We start from the raw sequence: 26,449 nt of genomic DNA, 5'->3' as shown, positions 1-26,449 counted from the left end.
TGCACCTAAGATAAAAGGAAGATAAATTTGTGAAATTTAGGCTATAAAGCCAAGCACCTCCCATTTTAATTCATTGGTTTAAGTGGGTAAAAATATCTATTCCAGACAAGCTAAATTAAAGTAATAAACGTAAATTATAGTTAAACCATATATTCTTTAAAAACTTCATTAATTTATCAATGTTGCATACGTTTGCCATGTATACCTCCTCAAGGTCTTATTAAATTACGCTGGTCCTCCTACCTACGTGACTTGAAGTGTCTTATTTATTAAATGGATGGTTGGATAGCCATAAACTATAGATCCCAGCTAATTTGTCACAACTTATTACTATAATGGGCATTATGTCTGTCCGTCCGTCTGTCATTCAATTACGGCCAAATGGCTGGTCCACTGGGCATGAAACTTGGCAGGATTACAGTGGGGACGCATATGATGGTTTATAATGGGGTTTCATCCTACCTGCCCCCCCTCCACCACCCACCCCTAATGGGCGTTATGTCTCCGTCCCTTTCAAGACGGGTGGAACACCGTAACTGAAAATTGAAGCAAAACACTAGCCTGCACAGCAACCATCGAAGCAACTTCTGGCGTAAAAACGGACAATCTTACTATAATGGGCGCGTTATGCCTCTTAGTACTTCTAAAGTAAGAATGGATCAACTGCTTAAAATCTCCGTATAGGATATTCTTAACTGAGTGTTTATGTAAGCCCGTGGCCTCTGCTCTCTCTTGCCATAGGTACTGACGTGAGGCAGTGCGCAACTATCTCAGTGTATTTCATGGTGAGGAGTTCCAATAAATTAGTTGAAAATTCATGAAATGAAGCTGATTTTCTTAATGATAATTCTGATCCCGCTTTATTATGACAATCTAGTCATGGTGCAGTTCCTAAGCTAGTGGGAAATACTAAGAAAGTAAGAGCGATGATTAAGTTAGGCAGAAGTCATAGCAGTTCAGATAGCAGTATCTGCTGTTACTTAAAAGCGGTAAACAGCAATAGTTCAACTTTGAAAGTTGATCTTAAATTACTATAAAGCTATAGTATTTAGAGATTTTGTCAAGAAGATTATTAATACTGCAATCAGCACAGTGGAAAGTTACATTTTAATCTCATTTAGTTAAACAATGCTCTGTTTCAATGTTTGCATAATGTGTATATTATATGTCAAAGTTTATTACTGCTGATCTTGAATAATATTCATTGGTAAGGGATTTTGACTCATGTTCGAATTACTTCCATTTCTTTCACAAAGTCAGGAGAGACTGTGTGACCTGAGATTTTCTGTATTAAAAAATGCAAGCTGATAATACTGTGGCAAAGGGATACTCAACTATTATTTGCTTTTTAACAATTATGACGAATAGACTGATTTGCAAAATTTAAGCGAAATCAAAAGTACACTTTTGTGTGATGGACTTTAAAGCAGGCATGACTAAATATTCTGCCAATCCGCTTCTCTTGGGTCAACCCTGACAGGCTTCGTTTGTCTGCCTTTCGTCAGCTGCATCTGGCAACTTTCCCTCATGAAAGACGTAGGCGGGATGCGACTAATGTGGCACGTTTCAGCACCAGTGGGGAAGGGGAAGGGGAAGTGAGTACCAGGAACGACCGGGATAGGGGGAGGTGGTGGCAGAGAGAAGGAAAGGCGATGGGAATGGAAGACCCGAAAAGAAATTGAATTTCTCAGTGATCTTATTCCTTTATCTGGAATCGGCCGACCCGTCTATCTTTTCGACTACGACAAATTGGGTTACCATTTTCCACTGTAATATGCACTAAAATAAGTGTTTATCTATTCTTCATGGTAATTCACTGAAATAATTTCGCATCACTATTGCTGATTTTTATTTACCGACGTAACTCTAAAAGAAAAGACATATTTTCACCGTTTAGAATCATCTTACTTGGAGCTTTTTATAATAAAGTGTTTAAGACCTCAATAATCCAGAATCAGTAAACCCCCATGAAAATACCTCATGTTTTGTCAGGATAGTAACAACATATTTATTTTTACAGATTATAATTTTTTATGATAATATCTCATACATACTTCATGATTTATGGCGACAGCATCTTAGCCTACTCATGAAGTAGTTAGTCAACTGCAGCGGTGCAGAAAGATACAGGCTTTAGAACTGTTAGCTAAATATTCCCAAACCGATCTGTTTATTATATAGCCATCCTGAAATAAAACAGGCAGACCTACAATGCATAAGACTATCAAATTTACCACCAATTTGTGTAAAAAAACTAAGAAACAGTAACGCAAAAATCCCATTTTAAAAAAATTAACACAAGACAATAAATTGAAATGTGAAAAATTGAAACTACTTCACACTAATAAATACCCTAATTATTATAAAGTGCACTTAAGGAAGGCTTGCTTTTTTCTCATCTTTTTTGGTATACAGTCAATCACTCTAGATACCTGCAGTTTGTACAGAACACGTCTTTGTTTTGTCCAATATGATTCAAATGTTGCGTCATTCAGTCGCTTCTCATACGTATCCCGATCGAATACGTCATTACTCTTTGGCCAAAACGTTTTGCATAGGATCTCTCCATGACGTCATATATCGAAAGTGACGTCATTTAAGTTTTTCTCTCATTTTAAGAGATTCTTATTATTCTAAAATCGTGGAATATTACTGATACATTCTCTCTCTCTCTCTCTCTCTCTCTCTCTCTCTCTCTCTCTCTCTCGTTTTAAAAGGAATTTATAAGTTTGTACAGTAATTTGATAGTATAATTAAAAAACTCTTTTCCTAAATGCTGATACGTCACCTATACATTTCGGGTAAGTGTGTCACGAACCAGAATTTCCCACACGAAAAGAGCGTTTGGTCATTCGGAGACTGATTGTTGCGCTGGGAATCTTTAATTTAAATTTTTGCAGTACCGTAAAGACCTGTAATGGTCACTCTGCATGTGTTAAATTTCCTAATAGCAGCATTGCGGTTATTTGAAGAATCTAAACATGCAGTATGTGGCTTATCCACTATTTTATTGCGATAAGAGTACAATTTTTCTTACTATGACCTAAATATTAAGATATTACGATACTGATTGTAGATTATATTAACATGGTGAATTGTACAGATTACATATTTTAGATTTTATCTTTTAATTTAGTATGATTCTTTTTAGCAAAATTTTCTAATTGTAACCTTAATATTAACCTATCATAATCATTCGGCAATATGTTTACATAGTAAATCCTATCTATTACTTTTTCACAAGACATTTTTTAATAGTACAAGGATAGCTAACTGCCCTTATTCTTCTTTCACCCATCTTACCTATCAGCTAAAGAAAATGTAAAAATGTGTAACAGGCTTTTCAAGTGGTTTTAGTGAATTTGGCAGCTGCAGCAAAAAAGACCAATTATTTAAGGTAAAAGGTAAAGTAATATTACAAGTTTTAAGTGCACTTAATAATACTTAGGATATTTATTAGTGTGAAGTAGTTTCAGTTTTTCACATTTCAGTTTATTGTGTCTTTTGTTAATTTTTTTAAGTGTGATTCTTGCATTACTGTTTCTTAGTTTTGTTCACAATTTGGTGGTAAATTCAACACTTGAGAATTAATTTTAATATACCAGCAATTTCTCTTCAATTCTTAATTATTTCTTAACAGTTTAAATTTTTCTTGAACGATTTAACTTTTTGATTAAGTAATTTTCTTGATAAATTGATTGTTATAATTTTGTTTAATAATAATTAATTCAAGAATTTATTCAACTTTGTGTTGCTTTCAAGTAATAGTAAATTTTTCTGAGATTGTGAATTTGACTTATGATTTTTTTAAATTTAAGAATAAATGTTTTGTATTTAAAATTTATATAACATTGTTTCATTTATTGACCATCAGTGATAGGATTTTAATTTGTGTACAGACCCAGTGATAGATTGTGCTGTTTTCCTTCAATTTTCTTGAAGGGAGTTAGAACAGGGGAAATACTTATATTTTTAAAGTTGTTGTTGGAGTGATGCCCTTGATTAACGTAATCATATTATGTGAATACCTCACACTTGTTTCAGTGAACTTAGTTTGATTTTCTGCATGGTTAATTGGCTTTTTAATGGATCACTGGTGCCTCTAGAGTACTCGGTCGTATTTTATCTGTTATGAAGGTTCAAGTGTCTGGCTGCTGTGAGGTAACTCTATGCAACATTGAATTTATGAATGGTAAGTGTCATAACCAGATATCTGGTTTATTAAGAAAAATCTGGTTTATTAAGAAGGCTCAAGTGTCTGGCTGCTGTGAGGTAACTCTATGCAACATTGAATTCATGAATGGTAAGTATCATAACCAGATATCTGGTTTATTCAGAAAATTTGTCAATAAATGAATTATTATTTCAATAAGGTTTATCAGGAGATATGATTACAGGAGTGCTATGCGGATCCGTGGCACTCGTAAGACTGACACTACTATGTACAATAGCAACAGCAAATGTGCCAACAACTTGCAAACAAGAACATTTAATGTGAGGATCTAGGACCTAAAACTAACAAAAGTGAGTAACACTATACAATGGAACACTGTAATCAAGCCTTTGCTCTCGCTGGTATCCTGGGATTCAACACAAGATTGGCACTGGCAGAGTACGTTGAGTGGCACTATTGAACTATAGGAGAAGGGGCACAATGAGGTAGACTACGCTGATATAGACAAGTCCAATGAGAAGTTAAAATAAGTAAATAGCAAATGTATACAAATTACTTTAACTTAATGTTACATTATTGTAATGTGTATAGCGAACTGGTAGCATAAATGAAGATTGCTATTTCAAAACAATTTCACAATTATTTGTGTGCTTACACAAGTCTCTGATGGGGACAGGAATGTTAAGGAATAGGAATAGAAAAAGCAATTGAAACAGGCAGTGAGTGCCAGGAACAGGAGGTGAATGGCTGACAGTACAAATTCCAAGTTCAGTTACTTTAGTCCATGGACAGGATGGGGGTAGTCAGGGCCACTGTGCCGGCAGGACGTGGGTTGCTTTCAGGCTTCACCGAAGGACAGACAGATTTTTCTCATCAGGTAGCATCATATAAGAACTTCTAAGATGGCTCACAATAGAGCATTAAAGGCGGATACTTGTATAGTAAGTTCAAGTAGAAGCTGGACAGGAAAGCGACAAGATGAAAGTTGGAGAGAGCAGCAGGCCGAGTCACTGAGCGTGACACCGCTTACGTACAGTATGGTACAGTGTCAAGTTGAAAGGAGAGCCAGTCACTTCTGGTTCAGGCCAGCGTGATTCTCTTAGGATGCTTTCATCTTTACTGACAATCCTTGTTTATTACCTGAAAAAGGTAATTGAACACCAGCAGAGGCTACTGTGGGTCAAGAGGTTTACGACTACTGATGGTCATGCAGGTGTGTGTGTGGGCAGAGGTGGAAGGGTTTTGATAACAATAGTGAAGGAAAGAGGTCAAGTAGAAGGCAAGAAGGGACAGGTCATCGAAACATGTGAACTTTCACGAGTTGGAGATCAACTAACCACTAATGGCTTCTTGTAAAATTAGACTGGTGACTTAAGTACAAAGGAGGGTAATAGAAAGGGGGGTTCTATTCCAGTAAGTGCAAGTGAGTCAAGTGACCCTTCTAGGTAATTGGTATATGGCCGGCAGTGACGTCCAACAATGCAGGTGTGGAGTGTTGCTTAAATCACATTTGCGAGGTAGACGGGGCTTGACTCAAAATAGTCTCTCATGGTGGTCCAAACGGTCAAAACAAGATGGGGGTCATATTTACTGGATTTGACATCTCCTGTTCTAGTACTTTATTCCTTTAAAATATTCTTTCAGTTTTCACAATTTGATAGATAAAAAAATGAAAAGAGGGTCGAAAATGGATGTTCATAGATATATATATATATATATATATATATATATATATATATATATATATATATATATATATATATGTGTGTGTGTGTGTGTGTGTGTGTGTGTGTGTGTGTGTGTGTGTGTGTGTGTGTGTGTCTTAAGGCGCTGGTTAGACATGAAAAAGGATATATATTGAAATAAATGGGGTTGATAACCGGTCAGAGACAGGTGCAAAACAGTGGATTCCTCAAAATGCTGATATGAAAAACAAGGCGAAAACACTCGGTTCGTGTGACGACGAGATGCGAGTGCATTCCAGAGATATGAGGTAAACCACAAGGAAACGTTACTTCAGGTCATTTCAGGTCACCAAGTACGTGCGTTAGGCGATCGTGTACATGGGAATAGACTAGCATGCATGTATCCGTACGTCTGTTGGTGGGCGTACATCGTGCGATGGTTAGAACAGTGAATGAGATATAATCCCTAGTATGTGAATAGACGGGGCAATTAGACAACAAACTGTCGTAGTGGTCACAAGAGACTTTGGTGTAGGGGAAGCATTAGATCCGTCAGAAAAAATAATGTGAAAGACTTTGAAGAGTTAATACTTTTATGTAATGACATTGAGTTCATTCTAGAGGAAGGGAAGTGCGATGCGACACTCATTTATTGACGAACTTTAACATTTCATTGTTTGATAAATATATTCTCTTTTCAGATGGATTCGAAGTCGCCATTTAGAAAAATGTGTTCTCTAGGCTTGTGTTGACTTTTATTAATAAAGACTATGAATAGTCAGACAGATAAAGATACGAGGGGTACTTACTTAAATATGATTTCGGGAAGAGTAATGGTAGCTTAACAATTTTTGGGATGTTCCTTAACATTTTCATGTTTATGGGAAATAAAGACTATATTTTTGTAATAGCGGGAGTTTCAATTCGCCTAGGGTTTTGATAATTGATTTTCAGCTAGCTACAGGAGCAACGTCCGAAGAGACGATAACACTCAGGAGTAAGTTCATTCCCAGTTAGGAGTTCTCTCCAATTATTTAAACGAGGGTCATTTTGACTCTTGTAATATGTGTATGAGTGTATATAACTGAATCACGAAGATTTAGAATGTGGTGAATATGTAAATAAAGGCAAAATCCACGAAGGAAAGTGAAACATTGGAGTGACCACAGTTACTCCATTGTTTCACTTTCCTTTGTCGATTTTGCCTTTATTTATATATTCCTATTTATATTTATATCATGTTCCAAATTTTCGTGATTCAGTTATACATACTAATGAGGGCCACGTTTACTTCTCCATCCAGTTTCTTCTTTTGAGATGTGTAGTCACTACCTTCTCCAAGTCTCTTGTGGCTGCGCATTCGACCATATTCAACTAAAGTTCCTGAAGAAGTGCCTGCCTGAACAAGTACTCCCTAAATCCTTGCTACTAGGCCGGTTAAGAATATATGACTACCACCCATTCAATAAATTCAGTACCATGATGTTATAATACCGAATAGCAGTCTCCAAGCAAGAAGATAAGGAAAAATTCAATGGGTTAGAAAAAAACCATGATCTCATTCAATCATTCTATCCCAGCTGATTGGAAGGACGTGCGGTGACAAGAAATTTACGAAAAACTATGTAGGACTACAGATGCCCTAACTAAGAAACTGGACAAAAACTAAAATATCTTATTGATAGCAGTGATTGGACTAATAGTGCATGTCATTACTGTGTTGTAAACTTATCAATTAAACAAATGAATATCGAGTAGACCCTCTGCTTTAACAATTGCGTCATCCCTAAGTAAATTAGAAAAATATTGTGATCTTCCTCAAAAACATGTTAACATTATGAAAGGCATTTTCTATGGAGCTGCCAATTTTAGTCATGAAAATAACAAATTGACTGGTCTTAAAAAAGACAATACAATTAAAATCACAATAGCTTATAAGTCAAATAGTATCGCAATGTTAGATAAAGCTGACTTAAAAAAAACTAAAAAAAAATTGCCTTGATCAAGTCATAAAAAGTGTCAATGGCACAGTGAAAAAATCCTTGTGTGACCAGTCTACTCCAGTCGGAACCTACCAACTCCATTCATTGGTAGCGTGAGTTGAAGTCCACTGACTCATCAGGTAAAGTGCCGAGAACTGTATTTTCAATTAACTATCAGTGTCTGTAGCTCAGTCCTTATTCCTAAAATCACCATCTTATTCCCAGATCCTCAATCCATTTTGAATTTTGTCTCCCTATTATATTCCAGTAAACAGTGACCTTTCATTTTAGTGACATATATATTTCTATTACAAGTGAAGTAATATAGCCATATTTTTTATCAGTGATCGGTTATATTTCGTGCCAAGCATATTTGAGTAAATCTCGGCTTGAAATCATAGTGCAAATTAGATCAATTTGATTTTGCGCTTACACCACTAGTAGAGTAATTTCTTGCAAATTTTTTGCTTCAATCATTACAACTTTGTCTGGTAAATTTACCAACAGTCCTGTGGTGTCTATCTGTGTGTCAAGCAACAGTGTCTTTAAAACTTATGCCAAGTGTATCATTTTCCCAAATGATCATAGGTTCTGTATAAAGTGGTGCATTTACCTGCTGTTCTATGCCAGACTTGTCGAAGGAAATCTTACCTACTCTTAGAATGTGGTAATCTTGGAAGTCAATTCTAGTTATTTAGTTACCTCAATTCATAACTAGTGTGGCACTAGTCAGTCTTCATAACCTATTCAACACAGTAGACAGTGCCACAGGGTTCTATAGAAGCCCCTGTAACATCTTTGCATTTTAAGTGAAATTATACCTTATTTTACCGAAATCAAATAGTTTTTCTTGAACCAGTTTTGGTAGACCAGTACATTTTTCACTGCATTACCTTACTGTTCTGGTTGCTGCCAGATTGTTGGTTCACCGTAATCACTGATTAACTACTCTGCTGCAAACGCATTAAATTTGAGCCAAGTCATTGATTTACTTAAATCAACTATAAACCCAGGACTTAACAGTGTGGCACGCAACAACATATATATATGAAATATATATTAAATCTATATATTGTTGCGTGCCACACTGTTAGGTTCTGGGTTTATAGTTGATTTATGTAAATCAATGACTTGGCTCAAATTTAATGCCTTTGCAGCAGAGCAGTTAATCAGTGATTACGGTGAACCAACAATCTATATATGTATATATATATAATTATATATATATATATATATATATATATATATATAGAGCTACAAATGTCCTTTAATATCTAATTCGCTCTACATCAAAATTAATATATTTTCATATATGTTTAACTGAAGGGGAAATTTTTAGGCGATAATAGAATTGCCGGCGGACGGGCACGAACCATCGACATCTTCAATTCCAGGACTGGCAGTGAAGCTTTAGCGGTGGCGGGGTGGGCTAAGGCTTCACTGCCACTCCTGGAATTGAAGATGTCGATGGTTTGTGCCCGTCGGCTGGCAATTCTATTATCGCCTAAAAAAATTCCCCTTCGGTTAAACATATATGAAAATATATTAATTCCGAGGTAGAGCGAATTAGATATTAAAGGACATTTGTAGCTCGATATATGTATATAAATCATGGTAATGTGATATGATTTATATACATATATATATATATATATATATATATATATATATATATATATATATATATATATATATATATATATATATATATATATATATATATATATATATATATATATATATATATATATATATTATATATTGCTACTTTCAAAATGCATATTTCCCCTCTGTGAAATGTTATGTAGAATTGTGCAACATTTTTTCAGATTCCTAGATAGCTTAGAGATAGGATGTTTTAAATGTGTTCAGATTTCGCATAACATATTGTAAAAGAATATATATATAACGTAGAATGTAAAGAGAGAGAGATTTTCTTTGTCCGTTCGAAACTATGATTGTTTCCCTTTTATGTCAGCACTGTGAGATTAGAGGGTCTGCGAGATCCGTTTGCTTTCCTAATCTGTCAACACGTTTGATAAGCGAGCTCAAATCTTCATTAGTGTTTTGAGAATCTGTCATCGTATGAGATAAGACCTTTCTGCTTCAGTCGATCGAGACGAATACATGTCTTTTTTTTAACAGACTGGTCTTGTACGTGCATGTCTTTGTCTAAGCCATGTGCAGTTACACATTTTGTGAGTAAGATTGCATAAGATTTTGAAGCTTCTGGACGAGTTATTGTCTCAAAACGTTTTGTCATCTCCTCTGTCCAGTTTCCGCAAAGGAAGAGAATTCATTATATCTTAGAACCGCGAGGCAATCAGATCTCCCTCTCTCTCTCTCTCTCTCTCCTCGCTCTCTCTCTCCATCGCATAGCACTTTTGATCTTAAAGTAACGGAACGTAAACTGGTCACTCGTAACTTGAGTCATATTTGATATTTCTTAGAGTTTATTTAGTGTTATTTAGTGTTTTTTGTGGAATCTGAGCAAACATTGTTGTTGTAACAGGGCCTGGTTTTTGTGAAAGTGTGATACAAGCTGCAGCAAGAAAGAAAGAAGTTGGTATACCAAGGTAAAGTGTGTTATATTTTTATTAGTTGCAACTAATAACGGATAGGAACTGTGGTTAACTAATAACTAATATCTAATAGTTATGATGGTTTGGTAAGAAACTAATAACTGATAGGAACAGTGGTTAACTAATAACTAATAACAGATGGTTACGAAGGTATGGTAAAAACTGATGGTTACAATGTTTTGAGTGAAAAAGATTTACACTTTTACATATTGCGAAGTTTTGTTTTGTGTTTGTTCCAGTGTTTGTGCACTTGTTCATTTTCTTATCAAAGTGTGCCTTTTTATTTTATATTTTCATTTGCATTCACAATTTAATTGACTTAGTTCTTTTCATAGCTTAATCATTGCACATTTAATTAAATTTAACACTTGTGAATTAATTTGCATTTACTTAGAATTCTGTTCAAGTTTTATTATTGTTTAGCATTTGTGAATTAATTTCTAATTTTCAATTATTGCCTAACACTTTTGAATTTTGATTGAATTAATTCTTGAATTTTGTGATAAATTAATTTTGATTTAATTATACTTAATTGATTCAAGAATTAATTAAACTTTACTTTGTTTTCAAGTAACAGTAATTTTCCCTGATATTGTGAATTTTACTTATAAATTCTGAGTTTAATAATAAATTTTTGTATTTAAAATTTTTATAAGTATTTCATTTATAACCAGTATATTTGCATTTGATTATATTGATAATAGGTAGAAACATAGAGTGGTAATTGATTTGCTTTCCTTCAATTTACTTGAAGTGACTTAGAACCAGGGAAGTACTTAGACTTCTGAAATCAGGGAAATACTTAGACTTTTAAAGTTGTTGATGGAGTGATGCCCTTTGATTAATTTAATTACTTACAAGATTACCTCACACCTGTTTTGATGAACTTAGTCTGATTTTTCTGCAATACTGGTAAGTTGTTAAGGGATCACTGTTGCCTTTAGAGTATTCAGTCGTTTAATACTTGTGATGAGGGTTCAGGTGTCTGGCTTTTGTGAGGTAACTTGGCACTTCGTCACAATATATATATATATATATATATATATATATATATATATATATATATATTATATATATATATATATATATATATATTGTGACGAAGTGACGAGTATCTGGTTACAAAACTTACCATTTGTACTTGTTAGAGAAAGTGGCACTTTTAATCCTGGGTCAGGGACACCATTTATACTTGGTGCACGGTTTGGTCAAGTACCTGGTTGCTAGTTACCTCACAACAGCCAGATACCTGAACCTTCATCACAAATACCAAATGACTGAATACTCTAAAGGTAACAGTGATCCCTTATAGAACTTATTAATCAAGTAAAAATCAGACTAAGTTCATTAAAACAGGTGTGTGATAATCTTAATTAAAGGGCCTCACGCCTTCAACAATTTTAAGTCTTAAGTACTTACCTGGTTCTAATTCGCTTGAGGAAAATGGCACAATTACCAATCTGTGTTTTTACCCAAACAAAATTAAATTAAATATTAATACTAATACTGGTGGTATATGATACGCTCATAAAAATTTTAAATACAAAAATTTATTTCTAAATTCAAAAGTTATAAGTGAAATTCACAATCTTAGGGAAATTTGATATTACTTGAAAACAAAAGTTTAATTAATTCTTGAATCAATTACTAAACATAATTAAACAATAGTTTTATCAAGAAAATTATTTAATTCAAATTATAATGCAATAATCAGATTTGGAAAGAAATTTAATTGAATGCAAATTAATTAATAAGTAAAAGATTATACAATAAGAAATATTCAAATTAATTAAACGAAATGAGAATATAAAAACACAATAATATGAAAAACAGTAAAAGCAATAAGAGTACAAACATTAAAAGAAAAAATAAAAGAAAAATGCATAAAAAGTAACAATTTTATCCAAAACACTGTAAACAAAACCTTAAAGTGCACTTCAAAATATTTGTAAAGTATAATACCTTCAGTCGCTGCAGTTTCTTTCAAAAAGAAAGGCCTGTTACCATTTTCAACACTTTTGTGGCACCACACAAAAATAACAACACTATGCTCAGATTCCACAAATAACAAATATGTTACTAAGAATTTACACAGAGCTAGTAATATCGAGTGACCAATTTATACAAAAACGTGAGTTACATTACGGTAGTGGAACAAAATCTCGTGAGAGAGAGAGAGAGAGAGAGAGAGAGAGAGAGAGAGAGAGAGAGAGAGAGACATTGGCCTCCCATACGCACAAAATCTCGGAGTGGAATGAAATGTTCTTTCTTTATGCTTATATCGCATACAAGTTCGAGACGAAAACATATCATGTCACTCAGTGACGTCATGGAATTTTCCAATTCACAATTAACTACTTGCGAGTCGATAAGTCCTCTTTTGACAAATCAAAAGAGATGAGCGTTAATTTATTAGAGATATTAAATGGTTTCCTAGCAATAGAATCTTTAATTACTGCAAGTAAACATAAAATGATATCGTTGTATGGAAGATTCCTGAAGGATCTGATGCAATGAGGCGTACAAGTCTTACGTGGTCGGGTATGTGAAGGAATAGTTCAACTGTATTCGTCAAACGAATCACTTAGGACGCTAAAAAATTAGCTGGCTCAGCCATTTTCAAGTTGTGAATACGAACCTTCTCTTGAGGGTTATGCTACTACCGTCTCTCTCTCTCCCCCTTATGTATGTTTCAATGAGGAATTACACATTACGTAAACATGTTATCTTTAAATATGGGAATTTGAACACAAAAATATACATTTTGCATCATTATGCACAGTTTCTGAGGGGAATTACTTGCCTTACCAAAACCAGAATTGCATTACGAAACTCATATTATAAGAATATATATATTATATATATATATATATATATATATATATATATATATATTTATATATATATATATATATATATATATATATATATATATATATATATATATATATATATATATATATATATGTGTGTGTGTGTTGGTGTGTGTGTATATATATATATATATATATATATATATATATATATATATATATATATATATATATATATATATATTTTATATATATATTCGAATATTATAACCATTTGTGGCATCGGGAAATTCAAAAATCAATTTAGTTTGATTCACTGCAAGAGAAAATTTTTCAAGATTATTTCCATTCGAAGTTTCATTTCTTTAAAAGTTTTGTCATTTCAAATAATAATATGGCATTATGACCTGAAACTGTTGTCTTCACGACATAATAAGGTGAAATGTCTGTTATTTACGATAATGCACGTGTGTTTAGTACATAAATGTTTACAACGTTTGCTTAAGGACAATACTAGATAAGAGTCCTTCCTGGCCAGGCCCCAACACCGGTCAGTTCAACAGTACTCCCTGAGCGTTCCGTCTCTGAGAAGTCTGAGAGCATACTGCCTTATATTGATACGATACTACCAAATTTATAAATTACAACGTTTTCCAACGATTAAGGATCACTGACCGAAAGTCCTTTCATACGACTGATATTTAACAAACAAAAACAAAAGAAAACAAAAACGAGCACGTCGGTATTTTAATAAAATGCGTTCAATTTTTATAGCTTTTTGGTTTATGAAAAGGCGAACATGAAATGAACGGTGTACTGTAAGTGATAATCATCCATTACATTTTATATATATATATATATATATATTATATATATATATATATATATATATATATATATATATATATCTTCTTCTTCTTCCCAGCTTGTTCCCATTTTTTATATGGGGTCGCCGTTTCGGATGAGCCGTTTCCATCTATTTCTATCTTGTGCTTCTGCCTCATCAATTCCCTTCTCATTTAAGTCTCCTCTCACACAGTCCTTCCATCTCTTTCTTGGTCTCTCTCTTCTTCCTTGCACCTCCATCCCCATAGTATGTCTCCCAGCGTGGTCCTCATCTCTCCTCAACAGGTGTCCATACCATCTCAGCCTCCCCTCCTGCACTTTCTTTGATACTTCCACCACCTTAGTTGACCCCCTTATGTAGTCATTTCTGATCCTATCCACTCTTGTTACCCCAGACATCCACCTAAGCATTCTCATTTCTGCCACATCCATCTTCTTCTGCTCTGCTTTTCTCATGCTTGCTGTTTCCGTACCATACAGCATTGCTGTTCTTACCACCGTCTTGTGAAATTTTCCTTTTAACCTAAGCGGCACTCTTTTGTCACAAAGAACTCCCGAGGCCGCTCTCCAGTTGTTCCAGCCTGCCTGTACCCGATGTTTTACTTCTTCTTCCATACTTCCTCCCGCGTTAACAAAAGATCCCAAATACTTAAACTTATCAACTCTCCTTATTTGCTCTCCACCAAGCTGAATACTTTCTCTATCATCCCCCTCAGTGGTGGTACACATATATTCTGTCTTGGATCTACTTATTCTCATTCCTCTGTCCTCCAGTACTTGTCTCCATCTTTCCAATTTCACTTCCAGATCTTCCCTGCTCTCTGCACACAGAACAATATCATCCGCATACAATATGTTCCATGGTACTGTCTCCCTTACTTCCTCTATTATAACATCCATCACTATGTTAAAGATAAATGGGCTCAGAGCCGACCCCTGGTGTAATCCTACTCACACCTCAAAACCTTCTGTCTCCCCAACACTGCTCCTCACTCTGGTAAATACATTCCGGTACATTCTTGTATCAATCGCACATACTTCTCTGGCACCATCTTCTCCCTCAGGCTCCTCCATACCTCTTGTCTCGGGACTCGGTCATAAGCCTTTTCAAGGTCAATGAATACCATATGTAGGTCCCTTTGTCTTTCCCTGAATTTCTCCATTATAAACATAAATACCTAACACCTTTTCCCCTCGGGAAAAAGAATGAAAGATTAAAGCAAATAAAAGGATAAAGCAATCAATAATTAAATGGTGGCATAGCTTTGAATAAATAATACAAAACATACATAATACTATTAATCATTTTACATTCTAAAATAGTCAGGTGGTCTACTTTGTCTGGTAGACCTTCGAAGTTTTGGTAATTCAGTTATCGAACTATCAGGTGAGTCATCAGAAGTATTACCATTTTCATTTCCCAATATTTTTTCTGCATATATATATATATATATATATATATATATATATATATATATATATATATATATATATATATACATATATATATATATATATATATATATATATATATATATATATATATATATATATATATATATATGTCATATCACATTACCGTGATTCATATACATACATCGAGCTACAAATGTCCTTTAATATCTAATCACTCTACCTTGGAATTAATATATTTTCATATATGCTTAACCGAAGGGGAATTTTTATTAGGCGATAATAGAATTGTCGGTGCCCAGGCGCGAACCCAGGACACCATACAAATCCAGGACATCAGTGAAGCTATTTACCCACTCCACCACCGCAAGAGGCTATAAGTTAATGCCATCTCTCACCCTCAAATACCTTTCGTGCTCAGGTATTCGCTGATTTGGAGCCAGCATTAACCCACCTCGACCTTGGTAGTGTTGTAGTGCTTATGACAGCACGTAGCCATTATATAAGTCATATCACATTACCATGATTCATATACATACATCGAGATACAAATGTACTTTAATATCTAATTTACTCTACCTCGGAATTAATATATTATCATATATGCTTAACCGAAGGGGAATTTTTATTAGGCGATAATAGAATTGTTGGCGCCCGGGCGCGAACCCAGGACACCATACAAATCCAGGACGTCAGTGAAGCTATTTACCCACTCCACCACCGCAAGAGGGTATAAGTTAATGCCGTCTCTCACCCTCAAATACCTTTCACGCTCAGGTATTCGCTGATTTGGAGCCAGCATTAACCCACCTCGACCTCGGTAGTGTTGTAGTGCTTATGACAGCACGTAGCCATTATATAAGTCATATCACATTACCGTGATTCATATACATACATCGAGCTACAAATGTTCTTTAACCCTTAAACGCCGAAGCGGTAAAAAAAAAAATGTCTCCCGTGTGCCGGAGACGTTTCAGAGTGAGCGCGGGAGCGGAAAAAATATTTTTTTCAAAAAATCATAGCGCGCTTAGTTTTGAAGATTAAGAGTTCATTTTTGGCTCCTTTTTTTGTCATTGCCTGAAGTTTAGTATGCAACCATCAGAAATGAAAAAAATTATCATTATCATATATGAATAATGCGATATATGATAGCGCAAAAACGAAATTTCATATATAATTGTATTCAAATCGCGCTGTGCGCAAAACGGTTGAAGGTAACAAGTTACTTTTTTTTTCGTTGTAATGTACACTAAATTGCAATCAGTTTGGTATATAACAAATTGTAAAACAATAAAAGCAACGCAGAGAAAATATTATCACAAAATAATGCATGAATTCGTAACACGCAGACGTAAACACATATTTTTTTCAAAAATTCACCATAAATCTAAATATTGTCCTAGAGACTTCCAATTTCTTTCAAAATGAAGACAAATGATTGAATATTACTATACTGTAAGAATATTAGCTTACAAATGCGGTTTTCGACCATATCTGACGAGTTAAAGTTGACCAAATGTGTAATTTTTTTATATATATATTTTTATATGCAATTATTTCGGAAATAAGAAAAGCTACAACTTTCAAATATTTTTAGTTTTATTCTACATGAAATTGCGCACATTTTAATATATAAAACTCTATGAAATGCCTAATATGAAACGGAGCAAATATTCCGAGAATGGGACTTACGCATTTCGGAGATTTGTGGCGGAGAATCCGCGCGCGGAGGGAAGGAAAGTTTTTTTAAAAATTCACCATAAATTTAAATATTGTGCTAGAGACTTCGAATTTGTTTCAAGATTAAGATAAATGACTGAATATTACTAGACTGTAAGAGTTTTATCTTACAATTGCGTTTTTCGACCATTTCGGTAGAGTCAAATTTGACCGAACGTGGTTTTTTTTCTATTTATCGTGATTTATATGCAAATATTTCGAAAATGAGAAAAGCTACAACCTTCAACTATTTTTTGTTGTATTATACATGAAATTGCGCACATTTTCATGTATAAAACGTTATGTAACGGCTAATTTAAAATGGTGCAAACATTACCACAATCGCACGTATGATTTTTTCGGAAGAGTTACCGCGCGGACGTAAAGAAAATTTTAATTTTTTCATAAATTCACCATAAATCGAAATATTGTGCAAGAGACTTCCAATTTGTTGCAAAATGAAGGTAAATGCTTGAATATTACTAGAATATAAGCGTTTTAGCTTACAATTGCGTTTTTCGATCATTTCGGTAGTGTCAAAATTGACCGAAGGTTGAAAATTTGTCACTTATCATTTTTTATATGAAAATATTTCAAAATGGATAAAAGCTACAACCATGGGTTGTTTTTAGTTGTATTGTGCATGAAATTGCGCACATTTTCATATATAAAACTTTATGTAACGGCTAATTTAAAATGGTGCAAACATTACCACAATCGCATGTATGATTATTTTCGGAAGAGTTACCGCGCGGACGTAAGGAAAAAGTTTTTTCATAAATTCACCATAAATCGAAATATTGTGCTAGAGACTTCCAATTAGTTGCAAAATTAAGTTAAATGATTGAATATTACTAAAATATAAGAGTTTTAGCTTACAATTGCGTTTTTCGACCATTTCGGTAGAGTCAAAGTTGACCGAAGGTTGAAATTTTGTCACTTATCGTTATTTATATGAAAATATCTCAAAACTGATAAAAGCTACAATCATGAGTATTTTTTTGTTGTATTCTACATACAAATGCGCACATTTTCATATATAATAGTCCATGTAACGGCTAATTTAAAATGGTAAAAAAATTATGTCAAAGTGACGAAATAATTTCCGAGATGTGTCACAGATACTTTTTAGTGCGGCAAGAAAGAAATTCGCGCTTGCGCGCCTGCGTAACGATTGTAAACAAAACAACACCTTGATCCGTGAACTCCCAGCATCCCCCAAGGCGCCTGATTCAAGAGTTTTCGGCTGGTAGGCCTAAAAGTATTTTTCCGCGAATTTTTAAAAAAACTTTTGTATGTCGACGTAAAATACGTCCAGTCGGCACCCGAGAGACAAAAAATGTCGACGTAAAATACGTCCAGTCGGCGTTTAAGGGTTAATATCTAATTCACTCTACCTTGGAATTAATATATTTTCATATATGCTTAACTGAAAGTATATATATATATATATATATATATATATATATATATATAGATATATATATATATATATATATATATATATATATAATATAGTTGGTAGACAGCAGAGCCTGAATTGACAGGAGGTGCCAACACAAGAGAGCTGAGCCAAGGGTAAGTGGGGCCTACATTGCTTGTTCATGTACTTACCTAGATGGTGTACAGATCACACATGACTTAAATGGCACTGGATAAGTGATCGGGCTAGGTGTAAGGTGACCGAACCTAGTTGTATCACATATCAATGTGCATATCAGCTTAAGATGGTAAAAGGATAGCCTTTTTGACCTTAGTCAAGAGCTTATAATGGCAAGTATAAATTCAATCACAGGCAAAAGGAAGACTGAGTGGAGCAAATGTCTTGGCTAGGAAGACGAGAAAAAAGAAGGTCTAACTTCACCTTTGGCCTTTGAACATCATAACTGTGAACATGATGGGTAAGTAATGATTTCAACCATTGTGCCACTGCTCCAGGAGATTAGTGAAATGCTGCTTAACTTTGGCCCAGCAAGGCTGGATGAAGGCAGTGGCGTTAGAGCAACACTGCAACAAAACATGACAAAAAATCTCACAAGGGCTGTGGGGTCCTGTTTAATAATGCAAACCTTGATCGTACAAGAAAGCAAAGATCTACTGTTGAAGGTAGTGAACTACAGGAAAAGCTCGCTAAACAGTGTCGAATAAATCATGACAATGAGGCATTTATTATTTGTGAAAATGTGGCACTTGTATCAGATCTTCGACAAGTAATGACCATGAATCTCAACAGAAGACTATGTGAGTGCACTCACACAGTTAATGAATAGTAAATTATTGGCAAAACTAGGTGCAGGTGCTGCAATTGTACAAGATCTGAAATACCATCATGTATGTCTCACTGGCCTTTACAATTGGGAAAGGTCCCATCTTAGAAATTTTGAGAAAGAACAATGTCACAGTGAAAAACCGATGTATATCCACCGGTTCTATCAGAGCTGGATCATTGAAACCAGCTTGAGTTTGGATGGTCCTGCCATATTTCCTCTTGCAGACATATTCCAATTATACCAGCAATGCCTGGAACAATAGAGCATTGCCTCACCCACTGTAAATACAAAAAGATTAAAGGACAAATTGCTAGTAAAAATCCCTGAATTAAAAGCACTCAAGAAAGGAAGGAGTGTGCTTCTTGCCTTGTTGAAAGATGTAGCTTTAGTCCTATCTCAGGCATCTAACTACTCAGGTACATTTGAGATTGCTAAAGCAGCAAAAATACTGAGGAAGCATATTCTGGATCATCAGTCCAGTTTTGACGCCACCTTTTGTGAAGGATGCATCAATGATGCCATGCCTCAAAGTCTGCTTCATTTCACTAGTATGGTCGAGCATGGCACAGATATAAAGTCACAGCAAAGGTTTGGCTCATCAAAGTCAAACCTGGCTATTGCTCAGATCCTGCAGTACAACTGCTTCTCAAAACAGAAGGAAGGAGCAAATGTACATCACCGGTTGCTGTGGTGGGTGCAAGGTGCAGGCTTGGAATTACATGTACAGTTTTGTGTAGCTGCAAATGTGAAGGGTAATCATAATATGAGGTGAAACTATAATATTTCCAATGATGCTTCAGATACATCTGAATGAGAATTTCGTCACACTAAAGGGTGACTCCATGCATCTTTAAAATCTGGTGTTCATTTCAAGCTTTAAAAAAGACACTGAGACAGTGCTCGAACATAGATAAGATACTTTGTTTTCATACTCCATTGTAGTCTTGTGCCTGTATACTTTTCAGTAGTATTATGGGGTCCCTTTCGAAGATGTAAAATTAATAATAGCCCAATAGAAATTCTAGAAATGTAGGCATAGATAAAAAAATTCATGTCTCTATCTTTTTTAGTTGCAGTTATCAAGCAAAATGTTTCATGGTAGTCATTTTGTACACCATCTTTATCACAATGGTAAATATAGTAGTAGGAGCTCTGGTGATATTTTTAATTAACTGTTCTACCCAGGAAGACATTACCTGAATAATGATTGATGTATTTATTTCAACAATGATTTACTCAGAAATCAAAACAACTAGCAGCCATCTTGAAAAATTGCAGCCATATTGAAATTTTGCATGGACATCAAGAATTTTTAAAAGAACGGGTTAAAATTAACACTTGTGCCTAATTTCATGTTTGTATCACAAACTGAAGTATATTCTACTTATCTGCAGCACTAAATTTCTTTTCCCATAGATCACTTTTACCACCAGTGCTTGTTCACGTTTATCCCTCGGCTGTTATTACTTGTCTTCTCTTCATCTCTTATTTTCTGCCCAACTACCTCATTCATCCTTTTGTAAACCTGCAATTATTTTTCTCTAGTCATTCAATTACACTCTAAAATAATCTACTTTTCCCCTAATCATAAGGCTCATCCTACCACTTTATACTTTTATTTACTCTTTGTACATGGCTTTAACCACAAACATTCCCTGTTGCCTATATATGACCTAATCCTGGAATTTTACAAACTCAATATTCTAATCTCTTTTGTGTACCTTTTAATTCTAGCCATTTCTCATACATTTTTTGTTATGTGTCATTCTCATTTAATCTTAAATTTTCTCCATAACTTTTACAGCCATGTTTTCACATTTTCCTCTTATCTCTTTATTTTTCCTTCTCTGCATCATTCATCTGCTCATCCCATCACTCACAGATTTTATTCGCTTTCTTCTAAAGAGTCTCTGCCTACCCCAAATCTTAGTGCGCTCTTATAAAATGATTGAAGCATCTTTATTCTAGCTGTTACATTATATCTTCCTCATCGTCATCCAACAATCCCTTACCTGAAGATGGAAAACATCACAGACAGACATACAGGGCTTGGAAAATCGGTTTTGGCAGCATCACGTTCCATAGCAACATTCTACAGAAAATTAATACTCCACCCCTGTAATGAGCTAGGTCCACTTAGCATCATTATCATCCAATCCTGCTAGCTGCAATATGGTCAGATTCTTCAAGAGATGGGCCGGACTAAGGAGATCCGGCATTTGCAGCAGTTCCTGACTCTTAAGAACTAAATCTTGTTAAGTTGCAAATTAGTAATTTACGACACATTCAAGCCATATGAAGAACTTTCAACGAATTTCATTCAAATACCACACTAGGATATAATGGGACTCACACGAGGATAGTCACACATGAAAGAAAAAAACCAAGATTTACAAAGTTTGCCCAACGGAATGAATCACAAATATAGCGAGGTGACTGAAAGTTATGAAACATTGAAGTAATTAGGATACAGTACGCATAGTGGGATGTAGTAACATAGTTGGAGAAAGGATAAACGAGGTTGGATGATATCAGTACATGTTCTCTTGTATGGGAATAAAATAGATAATATAAAGAGCAATTTTAATACGACCTGTATTGCTGTACAGACATTACTCACTGTATGAAATTCAAATCATACCTAAAAGATTCCGTCAATTCGAAAATAAAGCTTGAAGAAGAATATTAGGAGTCACATCAGATGATGTTCACATAAACCCTTTAAGAATAATACATGATTGTCTCAGCAGGCCACTTGAGGACACTAGACCAATTGGAAAATCAAGATATGTTTGGATGAGAATTACCTGATGGGAAGCGGGAGATCAGAGTGGAGATTTGTGGAAAGTAAAGTCAAGAAAGATACGACTGGCGAAATTCAACAGATGTCATTTGCATCAGCGGTGATGATGATGATGATGATGATGTTGAGTAAGTAGAGCACAAAACTAGAAGCAGCGAATAATGCTGCTGTGGCTCTGTGCGGAGCAGATGCCACACCAATGATGATAATAGTGGTAATGTTAGAAACAAATGTTAATAAGGATACAATAAAAATAGGTTTCTAAGAAAGGAAAAGAACACTCGTAACAGTAAGCACCACGAAGGCTCAACAGGTATTCAACAGGTTTGGTCAACAAGCACAACAGGTGGTTACCATGCCGGAAGCTGCAGACAAGTAAAGGAGAAAGATGATAATAAAAAAGAGCCTTGGAATAGAATTACTGTCTCTTTCGTATCAAAATGGAGGAACAGCCAATGTATTTTTGCCGAGATTTCATAATGGCGCGTTTGGCTTCCATTTTCTATTAAAAATCTAGCTAGATAAATAAAGATGGAAGTTACTTTTCCGTCAGTAATGTAGTCATGAAGTCATTCATTATCGACAAGGGCATAAAGTACATGTTAAGGATTGAACGTTGTGTAACTGCATGAATCAAATAAAAAAATGCAGCAATAAGAATGCATAAAAGAACGATATTTTTAAGACTATTGCCACAGATTGAAGAGCGTGAACATCATATAATGCTTTTATTCACAATAATTCCATTATTCATAATACTATGTGAATTTACATCTACGTTTCTATGGAATATATATATATATATATATATATATATATATATATATATATATATATATATATATATATATATTAATATGAATTATTATCACATCACCCTGATTCATACGCATACATTCAGCTACAAATGCCCTTTAACACCCCAATTAGCTTTACCTCGGAATTGATATATTTTCATATATGTTAACCGAAGGAGAATTTTTTAGTTGATAATTTTGTCCTCACTTGATGGCCGAGTCGGTAAGACGTCACTGTAGTCCTGATTTCTCCTGTGTGTGCTTGTTCAAATCTACGAGGACGAAATTATTATCAACTTCAAAATTTCGCTTCGGCTAACATATATGAAAATATATTAATTCCGAGGTAGAGCGAATTGGATATTAAAGGATATTTGTAGCTTTATATATATATATATATTATATATATATATATATATATATATGTATATATATATATATATATATATATATATATAGCGTAGTTGTTTACAACCACGTCTATACGTATCTAATTATGCATTTGCAAGATATGTCAAAGAGATAACGGAATGAGATAACGATAATTGGAAGAATAGCCGGTCTTCACAAGACGAGATCTGCCCTCACGAAACCATCTAACTTTGGAACAAATGGCCGGACGGTCAGGATCACAGAATTTTTGTCATTTTAGATACCTTCAAGACGTGTATGTATTTGTGGTATCCTTCCATAATTGCAAATCGAAGTGATCCCTAAATATTAAATTAAACCTGCTTCAAGTTATAAAGAATTCTTTAAAACTGTTAATATGCCCATACAAGCGTGCACACAAACATATATAAAGCATAAATGCACAATACACACTCAAGATATATATATATATATATATATATATATATATATATATATATGTATGTATGTATGTATGCGTGTATGCATAAATGTAATATAGAAACCTACATAACTAAGTCTTAAGTCGTGATGGAGATGTTTGTTTGAAATGAGCTTGGCGGAAAGAATTCTGATGACAAAGTCTGGAAGTGTGGTGGTTTTCTGTAAAGGTAGTGAAAGGTAATAACTTTTTAGTCAAAGACTTCTGGTATTTGATCACGTCATCTTTGCTCCCATAATAAGAGTTAAATTCTCTGTCCTCGTGAATGGAAAATAACATTGAGTATTGTTGTCAAGGTCCATAATATCATTTTAGAGAAATACTCTAATAATTTTTTATGACAATTGTGAAAAACCAGAACTGTGTGCCTGGAGTCGAAATTTTCGAGAGGATTCTATGGGAGACGTTGTCGGAGAGAGCAACCCCATATTTTTACCACCTTTTACAATTAAAGAAGTAAAATGGGAAACTGAGTTTTCCTCAAATCCACCATGTAACACACACACACACACACACACACACACACACATATATATATATAATATATATATATATATATATATATATATATATTATATATATATGTGTGTGTGTGTGTGTGTGTGTGTGTGTGTGCATATGTGTGTAACATTAAGGTAATTCAACGGTTTATAGCGAAGTTCAGAACGAAATTCTCCTAAGCATCGTGACTCTAGTTATGACCTGATAGCACTGACGGCCAATTCGATAAAATGAGAGTGAAAGTGAATTCTGGTAATCTATGGGTGTATCTTACATTGTTAAAATATTGTACACTAAATTTCCTACTGATTACATCCAACGCTGGAGACCTTAGCGTCCCACACAACATTTTTTACAAATGTTCACACACTAATGACAGTTTAGCCAGCTTGCAAAGTGACACGATCCACGCGCAGATTTCTAATGATTTGATAAGGTTCTTCTCTTACTTATAATGCGGGTAAGGATCCTTTCGTTCATAACATGTTCAGAAAATGACATAGTCATCATATACAAAGAAATACCTTTTTGTAAGGCTAAGAATCCTATGCCAAACACCACATGAAATGACAATAACTGTACTATATACGTATATCAAAATATGAAAAAGATAACACTGACTGAATGTTGAAGCTCTTCAAGCATAAAAATTAACTTACCTTATTTCGTTAGCAGAAACACAAAGGCCGATCTGAGCAGACAAGAGAGAGAAAGAGAGAGAGAGAGTAAGGACAAAGAGGGGACGAATTGTACCAACCCAGCGACGCTCAGAGCTACACTGTGCGTTGAAAGCTGGTTATGAAAGGGCCCAGGAAAAGAGAGAGAGAGAGAGAGAGAGAGAGAGAGAGAGAGAGGCTGCCTCTGGTTCGATACAGATTAGAGGTCGGGGAGATGCCAGATACCCCTTATCTGGTACCCCAAACGGCCAGCCCCTTCCGTAACCCCCAAACAGTAAAGTCCGTTATCTTATTATTCAGTGTCAAGGGTTTTTCAATGGTAATGTATAACAATATATTTCTTCACATGAATAACAATAATTATGATAATAACTGAGAGGAAAAGGAAGCTTGAATTCTTAAAGTATTTGTAATTAGTGTACACTACGCGCGGGGGGACACACACACACGCACACACGCACACAGACACAGACACACACACACACACACACACACATATATATATATATATATATATATATATATATATATATATAATATATATACATATATATATATATATATATATATATATATTATATATATATATATATTATATATATATATATATATATATATATATGTGTGTGTGTGTGTGTGTGTGTGTGTGTGTATGTATACTTACGTATGTATATACAAGTTTTTACAGTCACTAAAAATCTTTTATAACCCAACTAATGGGAGTCGAAAGCTTGGTACAATAAGGAAAAAGATCTCTCGTATTCAAATGAATCGTTATTTCTACCAGTGGTTTATCGGAATTACGACTCTGATGGCTTTACGACGAGCAGTTAATAGAATATAAATAGACAAATTGACAAAATTAGAGGTTATAAAAAGACATTTCCACTTCCTAACTAACACAAATGATACGACAGATTAGGGACAGTTTATCAAGCGAATAAAAACTAATACAAGCGTGAACTCAGGAAAATGATCGGTTGGATAAAGGTGTCATATCACAGCGACGCAGCCACGGGATCCCCCTTCGTCTTATGAAGGAAAAACATTCGATTCTTATTCGTGGCCGAAGAAGAAGAGAGAAAGAAGGAGAATAAGACTTCGTTTTGAATCACACATTGAACTTTCGTACCTTGCATTTGGATTTTCGTAACCTCTAGCGTCCTTTGTCTTTAGGAGTGACGATTCGTTCCTTGTACTTCACCGCCACGTTTCAAATGTATACGTAGAAGTACATACATGTAAGAGTAACCGATTCGTTATAGAAGTGGGTCTGTGACCAAGTTGCGGTGTCTGCATGACTGTTCGACATCTTGATGGAAAGGGCGATGTGA

General features: G+C 34.6%; 1 protein-coding gene across 2 annotated transcripts in view; it reads right to left on the bottom strand.

The window, feature by feature from the left end:
- LOC135215335 (aromatic-L-amino-acid decarboxylase-like) overlaps positions 1-25,255 on the bottom strand; it is a 122,877-nt gene extending 97,622 nt beyond the window's left edge. The window contains exons 1-2 of one of the 2 annotated variants that reach the window (XM_064249896.1): positions 25,098-25,229; positions 24,006-24,098 (exon numbers count right to left, since the gene is read on the bottom strand). The gene's annotated coding sequence lies outside the window, so the exon portion shown is untranslated. Of the gene's footprint in view, positions 1-24,005; positions 24,099-25,097 lie in introns of both variants that reach the window. The other variant, XM_064249895.1, reaches the window with a different exon arrangement.
- Between the last annotated feature and the right edge of the window lie 1,194 nt (positions 25,256-26,449).

This window comes from Macrobrachium nipponense, chromosome 5 (assembly GCF_015104395.2).
Source record: "Macrobrachium nipponense isolate FS-2020 chromosome 5, ASM1510439v2, whole genome shotgun sequence".
Taxonomy (NCBI): Eukaryota; Metazoa; Arthropoda; class Malacostraca; order Decapoda; family Palaemonidae; genus Macrobrachium; species Macrobrachium nipponense.
This window is presented reverse-complemented; position numbering and strand designations above follow the sequence as displayed.